This window comes from Chiloscyllium plagiosum, chromosome 12, assembly GCF_004010195.1.
Source record: "Chiloscyllium plagiosum isolate BGI_BamShark_2017 chromosome 12, ASM401019v2, whole genome shotgun sequence".
Taxonomy (NCBI): domain Eukaryota; kingdom Metazoa; phylum Chordata; class Chondrichthyes; order Orectolobiformes; family Hemiscylliidae; genus Chiloscyllium; species Chiloscyllium plagiosum.
The window spans coordinates 51,166,926-51,167,146 of record NC_057721.1 but is presented as its reverse complement, the minus strand read 5'-3'; positions in this window follow the sequence as shown (position 1 = coordinate 51,167,146).

The following is a 221-nucleotide window of genomic DNA, read 5'->3' as shown; positions in this document are numbered from 1 at the left end:
CAGTGTGGAAACAGGCCCTTCGGCCCAACAAGTCCACACCGACCCGCCGAAGCGCAACCACCCATACCCCTACATCTACCCCTTACCTAACACTACTGGCAATTTAGCATGGCCAATTCACCTGACCTGCACATCTTTGGATGGTGGGAGGAAACCGGAGCACCCGGAGGAAACCCACGCAGACACGGGGAGAATGTGCAAACTCCACACAGTCAGTCGCC